At 40.2% G+C, this 7,005-nt stretch overlaps 1 long non-coding RNA gene across 6 annotated transcripts in view; it reads left to right on the forward strand.

The window, feature by feature from the left end:
* Positions 1-7,005, forward strand: part of LOC106725580 — a 45,378-nt gene that overhangs the window by 13,260 nt on the left and 25,113 nt on the right. For 4 of the 6 annotated variants that reach the window (XR_001361467.1, XR_001361468.1, XR_001361464.1 and 1 more), the window contains exons 3-4: positions 3,642-3,753; positions 3,850-3,912. This is a non-coding gene — a long non-coding RNA (uncharacterized LOC106725580). Of the gene's footprint in view, positions 1-205; positions 310-3,641; positions 3,754-3,849; positions 3,957-7,005 lie in introns of all 6 variants that reach the window. The other 2 variants (XR_001361469.1, XR_001361466.1) reach the window with 2 other exon arrangements.

A 7,005-nucleotide genomic window follows, 5' to 3' on the forward strand; every position in this document is an offset into this window, starting at 1 on the left:
TGACATTTCCATGCCTCCAGGCTCAATGACTTGAAAACAACTTAGTGCTCCTTCCAAAAATATTACACACCTTTCATTTACTCTGGAAATAAAACAATAACTTTGCAACAATGGAGAAACATTTTCCACACATGAAACCTTTTGCTCCTTAATGAAGAACGCTTGATTTATTGCACATCTTAGACCTTTTGGCGTTTTGTGTTAGACAAATAAACAGGCTCAATTTGATGGAAGGAGAGCTACGTGTGGAGATGCTACTTATGATCAAGTGTGACTGGTGCCATAAGGAACAATAATTTGTCAACCTCGGTAAGAATTAAGAACCGTGGGCTATTAATTCTGAGACATGACAGGACTTGTATTACATGTTGCTTGGAAATACGGTTAATCAAACTGATGGGAAGGTATGATTCAAACAGCAACTGCTCCTTCGCAGTTTTCATTTGATGCTCTGTAAACACTGTTTCTTATTTGGAATATCCCCCCCTGCTTCTGAAAGGTGGAGCATACATTTGCTGTCTATGTGATGATGCATATTCAATGATTTCAACAAATGTGCATTGACCTCCTTCTATGGATCTGTCTTTATATTGACGCTGGGAGCATGGCATGGGCCACAGTTGCTCTGGAAGTTTGATGTACACATTGTCACCGTTTACAATTCAGGGCAGATATTTCTAGAACTGGCGTCACTTCATTTCTGTGTCTTATTGAACATATGCTCAAGGTGGGTCTGTTGCCAGGTGACCTAAATTGAATTACCCACAATGAGTTGGTTTGCATGTTAATATGTAATAACAGGAATATCATCACATTTGCATTATTATGAAATTATAGTTTTAATGACTAATGTTATAATTTCTGAATTTTTGAGCTATGTTATGCATTTTCTAATATGTGCAACTAAATTTAATTATACTACTCTTTCAAAAATCTGTAAAAATGCATTGATATAGTAAAAAAAATGTCCTACTTGGCCTACTTTCTCCCAGCTAAACATTTGTAGCCCATGTTGGATCAAGCCTACTCATAAGTGATGTTTCCATTTCCCTGTATATAATTCTGAAATCTGTTTTCCTACATCAGTTCTTTGAGTCTGGTTTTTCTACCCATGTATTTTTCAAGATCACTCATATAGTCTAGGCATGATGCTTAAGTTTGTTTTTTTATTACATATTACAAAAACAATACGTGTGTATGCTTCATTACTATAGAAAATATGAATTTGACACAAGTTCAGCAAAGCTTTATAATGTTGCTATTTCAAATCACTTTGATTTATTGAATAATTATATAACAATTTGACTTCTTGAACTATGTTTATATGGGTGGGATAGGTACAAATCTTTAAATATTTTCAGGATGCACCCTGACCGGTTTTGGCTCAGTGGATAGAGCGTCGGCCTGCGGACTCAAGGGTTCCAGGTTTGATTCCGGTCAAGGGCATGTACCTTGGTTGCAGGCACATACCCAGTGGGGAGTGTGCAGGAGGCGGCTGATCAATGTTTCTCTCTCATCGATGTTTCTAGCTCTCTATCCCTCTCCCTTCCTCTCTGTTAAAAATCAATAAAATATATTTAAAAAAATATTTCAGGATACAAGTATATCTTCTGTATTTTTAAATTGTACAATGCAGATCACACACTGACTTGAACTGTCAGTATAATACTAGTAAACATAATTTTTACCTGTGGTGACTTTGACTTATTTTTAAGACTTGAAGACAGTTTTCTATAATTTTAGGTAAAAGGTTTCCATTGCTATTCTCCCTAAGAAGAGATAAAATGTTCTCTTATTAATTTTCTGTATTCAGATACAAACCTGATTATAGATTATAAAAAAAAGTATATAACAGAACAGGGGCTAGCAATTGATTAAAACATATAGATGCAGTTTCCCAACTTTAGCCTCCACTTTTGAGTAAAATATAACGCAAAGAGCATGGACAAAAGCCTGGGTTCAAATTCCTACATTTCACATATCAATTGTCTGAATCTGATCAAGCCACTGAGTCTACATGCTCATCTGTTTCTAATTCATTAAATGGAAGTGACAATTTCTATAAAATCTTTGTATATGATAAATAATCAAAATGTGTCTATTCTGATAGTGAGTACAGTACCTTATCTATAAACTGACACAAATTCTCCACCTCTCTTGAGTAATCTTGAGTGACTGGGAAGCAAATTTTAACTCAGGGAGAAATTTTGGAATAAAGAGAAAAGGATAATTCTTTTCTCTTTTGTACCAAGGCATTTCTATTTCTTGTATCCTACTGTAGGCAGAAAAGAGAGACCCAAGACCACTGTTTTAAAGTAATATGGTAAGATGCTTTAGAAACTGGGGATTCCAAGATAAACTGGGTATTGAAGACCTTAGTATCTTAAAAAAGTTCAGAAAGTCATTGCTATGAGTGTAGTCAAATGGTCATAGTCTGCCCTGAGATGCCTCACCCATTCTCTCCTCCAGGGGCTCACTGAATGTGAACAACATCCATGAGCTATCCTCAATGCCTGCATGGAGTCAGGTGCCACTACTGGCTTTGGTTCTGTCTTTGAAAACATACTTGGTAATTGATCTTTTTATCATAGTTTTACAACACCACTTTGGTATAAACATGATAATAAATATAATCTTGTTAGAAATGTAATTCATTTATAGTGTTTATTGAGACTAACTTTATGTTTGCTGCACTGACACATAGTTTATAATTTATGAACTCTGGGTGCACTCCATTTGAATTTGAGAACATGAATATCTTGAGCTCTGTGAGTGATGCTGAGAAAGGAAAGGGCATGGTGAGTCATGGGAAGGGGGTGTAACATAAAAACTAATTCTGATTAGTGTAAAATAGACAGTTGTGGAAAGCCGCATGGAGATAAAAAAATTGACAGGCCACACTGTTATCAAAACAATTCTTGGAGAAATATTTCCTATTGCGTGAAAAGTAATGAGTGCCTCAGCAGTTCCAACCACTAAGGTTTCACCAAAACTCTTCGTTGGTTCTAGGCCAAACTTCTTTAAAGATTAAAAGGGTCCTACATCAGGAAAGTGGGATTAAATACCCAGATTAAGACCAAAAAATGTTGGCATGAACAATGTGTAAATTGGTGGAGATAAATTCCTGGCATTTGTGCTCAATTCTAAATGTAACTGAATCACTCTTATCTGGAAAGATGTGTTGAGAGCATAAGAAAGAAGATTCTGGCCAGAGCCACTTTTGAGCCTGGTCAGTTCAAACATACCATAAGCTCAGCCTTTTGCACAGGATGGCATTTCATTGTTTGAACATCTGGCTGATTTGCTGAAAACATGCATTTGTGGGAACTATATGGGAACATTTCTGTTTGATAAATAAGGAAATACTTTAGTAGAGAAATAGTATCGGGTTCTTACTTTGTGTTTGCTATATTTTTTTAGCAATAACAATGCTTCATTTTTTCTTTGTTTATGTTAGTGGGGAAGGAAGACTCCTGTTTATTGTACAATTGCCATGACTTTCACATTTTAACAAGCTGCTCTCAGGAAACAAACTAGAAAGCCCTACGCGCGGTTTCTACATGTTTCCAACTGTGCGGAAAATTAGTATTTTGAAACTTCAGTATATTACACATAAATAAACATACCTTTTCATCTCACAGGTAACACGGATGTCTCTTTGGAGAAATGATTTGATCGGGCAGTAGAGAAACAGACAAAGGATTTGCCTCTGAAAGATTGCTCTGCTATCGGCTGCTATTTCTCTTTGCTAAGGTATTATTTTAACAAAACATTTCTAATTTAAATTCTGGAACACTCTCATTTTTCTTAAGTATTGAATTGCTCCCCTCATCCAATCTGTGTCTATAGGTGGCAGCGATCCTTCACTGTGGCAGTGGTGCGGATTTAAAGGGGCTGGATTGTAAATGGAAGGTGAGTTTATGAAAGGAAAGCAAACCTCTGGACTCTATGTTCAGGTAGGTTCTTCTTTATGAAAGTACGAGCTTATGTTGTTCAAAATGCTGTTATGAATGAGAGTAGAGCTCAGCTGCCTGCCAGCGCTGAGTGGAATGTAGTCTGCCCTTCTTTCTGATCTTGGGCCATGGCAGACTTCTGATGGGGAATCAATCATCCCCTCTTCTTAGGCAAAATAGCTGAGCCATTGAGCAATGTGTTTCCCACACCCTGGCTCCAGCGGTGTAGAGTGAAAACTGTTCGGACCTGGAGATTATTATGCTAAGTGACATAAGCCAGTCAGAGAAAGTCAAGTACCATATGATCACACTTACATGGGGAATTTAATGAAAAAAAATAAACTGATGAACAAAATAGAAACAGAGGCATGGATACATGGAACAGACTGGCAGCTGTCAGAGGGGAGGGGTTCGGGGGACTGGATGAAAGAAGGGGAAGGAGTTAAGCATAAATATGTATATTTATTTTCCATAGACACAGACTACAGTGTGGAGGGAAAGAGGATTGGGGATAGGTGAGGGGGGCAAAGGGGCATAACTGGGACAGAAAGAGACTTTGCTTGATGCCATGGGCACACGATACAGTGTGCAGGTGATGTTTTGTTCAGTTGTACCCTTGAAACTTGTATGGTTTTATGAACCCATGTCACCCAATACATTTAATCAAAAACTGTTTTGCTCTTCTTCATGCTGATATGTAGGATATATTATTAAGGAAAGGCAGGATAATTCTGTCTTTTATAAAATTCCCACTTTCATGAGTGGCATATGATTCTACCGATACTGGGGTAGGACTTGTTAGAACACTGGTGTTGATACTCCAAATATTCGTTTTCATGGAAACTCTAGTTTAATTCTCAACATAATAGAAGCAATTGATTAGAGAGGTTTATTGGATATTTAACTTTCCAAAGAACTTGCTTCAATGTTTGGGAGCCAAAAGTACAAAGGCCTTGTGGGGGAACACTTCCTAAACTAATTAACCGGCTGGAGCACAAGAACATGTGTTAGATTAGCTAGGAGTGATAGCACCTGACCACATTCGGTGTGTACGTACAACCTATCTGCCACTATTCCAAGGTCTTCAGATGGTTTGTCTCATTTAAATCCGTATAACAACTCTGCTATTTTCTGCCCGTTCAGCAATGTATACTTTCTCGTATGTTAATGGTTCTAAAATCATGATATGTCTTAAAATTGATTTTGTACAATTGCTACCGATGGAAGCAGAAGCTACAATGGTGTTTATTGTTACCTGAACATGTGAGAATACAGAAATCAGACTAAAAACATGCAGAATAAATGTCAGGAGCCAGGAAGGAAATCCCAAGGACAGTAAATGAAGCCCTTTTTAACGGCTAAGAGCCACGTACTTGTTGGTGGATAACGGGGGGATGGTGAGCTGCACGTTCAGCAGAATTCACCCTAAAGCCAGCATCAGCCCCAAGCAGGTCCTACAACTGTACAGCCAGATTAGGAGGCTGGCACCAATGGTGTTAAGTTGGGTTCATGTGCTTTATTAACAATTTTTTTTCAATCCTCACCTGAGGATACGTGTGTGTGTGTGTGTGTGTGTGTGTGTGTGTGTGTCTGTGTGTGTGTTTCCATTGATTTTTGAGAGAGAAGAAGGGAGAGAAACATCAATGTGAGAGAAACTGATTGGTTTCCTCCTGCATGAACCCCGACCTTGGGTAAACCCACAACATAGGTATGTGCCCTGACTGGGAATGGAACCTGAAACCTCTTTGGTGTCTGGGAGGATGCTCCAACCAACTGAGCCACCCCACTGGACCATTAACACTTTTGATAGCACAATAAACAATGCTATAAAGAAAACTCAGACTTAGATGAATCGAATTCAAGATCTGATTCAGAAAAATTTGAATCTGAATATGAAGAAGTCATAGAAATATCTAAGCGAATTGTATGTTGCTTATATCTCCTTTTTATATATGCACTTCAGTTGATCAGCAGCCTAGCCAGGATCTCCAGCCAAGTTCTGGTCAGGATCTCCAGCGAAGTTCTGGTGTCGACCATTAACACTTTTGATAGCACAATAAACAATGCTATAAAGAAAACTCAGACTTAGATGAATCGAATTCAAGATCTGATTCAGAAAAATTTGAATCTGAATATGAAGAAATCATAGAAATATCTAAGCGAATTGTATGTTGCTTATATCTCCTTTTTATATATGCACTAGAGGCCTGGCGCAGGATATTCGTGCATGGGTACTGTCCCTAGGCCTGGCCTGCGATCAGGGCCATCTTCCCTGGATGCCGGCAGCTGGCCCCGCCCTTTGCTGCCACCCACCCCCAGTTCCCCATTCCCCATCAGGCGATCAGAGCCTGCAGGCCAGGGGGAGGGACCGAGAGGTTGGCCATGTCCTCCTGCTTGGCAGCCCCACCCCCCTGCCGTGGATCGCCTTCTGTGTGTGGGATGACTGGCGGGGTCAGGGCCTTGGCCTGGCACCACCCACCCCCGTTCCCTGTTCCCCATTTGGGCAATGGGAGCCTGCCTGCAGGGGAAGGGACCGAGAGGTTGGCCGGCAGCCCCGATCGTGCAATCGGGGCCTGTGGACTGGGGGCAGCTCCTGCATTGAGCATCTGCCCCCTGATGGTCAATGCATATCATAGCAACCGGTCATTCTGCCATTTGGTTGATTTTCATATTACCCTTTTATTATATAGGATAAGAGTGGTATATAATTAAAAGCATCTATCTATAATTAATTCTAAAAGATTTTCAATAGCACACAAATTCAAAGCGTTAAGAGAGCTTTGTGTAATATTATAATTGGATATAGTTTTCATGTCCTCCTGCTTGGCAGCCCCACCCCCCTGCCGTGGATCGCCTTCTGTGTGTGGGATGACTGGCGGGGTCAGGGCCTTGGCCTGGCACCACCCACCCCCGTTCCCTGTTCCCCATTTGGGCAATGGGAGCCTGCCTGCAGGGGAAGGGACCGAGAGGTTGGCCGGCAGCCCCAATCATGCAATCGGGGCTTGTGGACTGGGGGCAGCTCCTGCATTGAGCATCTGCCCCCTGATGGTCA

Source organism: Myotis brandtii, unplaced genomic scaffold (genome assembly GCF_000412655.1).
Source record: "Myotis brandtii unplaced genomic scaffold, ASM41265v1 scaffold1734, whole genome shotgun sequence".
Lineage (NCBI taxonomy): Eukaryota > Metazoa > Chordata > Mammalia > Chiroptera > Vespertilionidae > Myotis > Myotis brandtii.